General features: G+C 70.5%; 1 long non-coding RNA gene across 1 annotated transcript; it reads right to left on the reverse strand.

Moving 5' to 3' along the window:
* Positions 1 to 629, reverse strand: LOC118452339. Its single transcript, XR_004842094.1, has 3 exons — positions 580 to 629; positions 243 to 275; positions 1 to 70 (listed from the first exon to the last, which is right to left on the reverse strand). It is a non-coding gene; the product is annotated as an uncharacterized LOC118452339 (long non-coding RNA).
* Positions 630 to 729: the final 100 nt, after the last annotated feature.

Here is a 729-nt window from a genome sequence, read left to right on the forward strand (position 1 = left end):
ACGGTGAGGGGCAGGGGGCCGCATCCAGCCATGCGCTGGTCCCCTTATCAAGCTCTTAAGATGGGGTCCCCTGCAGGGAGAGGAGGAAGAGACGGTGTCACCCAGGGCCACCTCCCTGTCCCCAACTCTCTGCTCTGGGGGTCTCGGTGCCCCCCCCCCGGCAGCCGGGTGTTGCTCCGGGTCCCACAGGGCAGCAGGGAGCTGGGGCCAGCCCATCCAGCCCCCCCGGTCCCACGTTGTACCTGTGGTTGAGCTGTCAGATCCCCCGTCCGTGCCTGCGAGAGAGAAACGGCCGTGAGCTGCCAGCCCAGCCCCGCGCTCGCTACGGGCACGGTGCGGGTGCCAGGAGCCGGCCCGGGAGCCAGGGCCGCGCTGCAAGCACTGGGGGAGGAGGGTGGTGCCGCGAGCACCGCAGGGGAGACACGGCCTCTGCCATACGTCCCCGCTGCGGGGCGTTAAAGAGGGGCAGCACGGGGAGGACGGGGGACTGGGAAATGGTGGCAGCGGCCAGAAACTGGAGCCAGGAGATGGCCCCGGCACTGGGCAGGGGCTGGAGCTGGACCTGCCCCCGGTACTCACTTGGAGCCTTTGCATAGTCCTTCTTCTTCCCTGCAGAGAGAAAAAAGAGGCAGCATCCACCGCGCTTCGCCGCCAGGCTGGGGGGCTCCCCAGAGCGCAGCGGCTCATGCCCGCAGCCCCCCCCGCGCCCCCACGCCCCGCCCTCCCCCC

The sequence above is a fragment of the Egretta garzetta genome, unplaced genomic scaffold (genome assembly GCF_000687185.1).
Source record: "Egretta garzetta isolate BGI_Z169 unplaced genomic scaffold, ASM68718v1 scaffold685, whole genome shotgun sequence".
Lineage (NCBI taxonomy): Eukaryota > Metazoa > Chordata > Aves > Pelecaniformes > Ardeidae > Egretta > Egretta garzetta.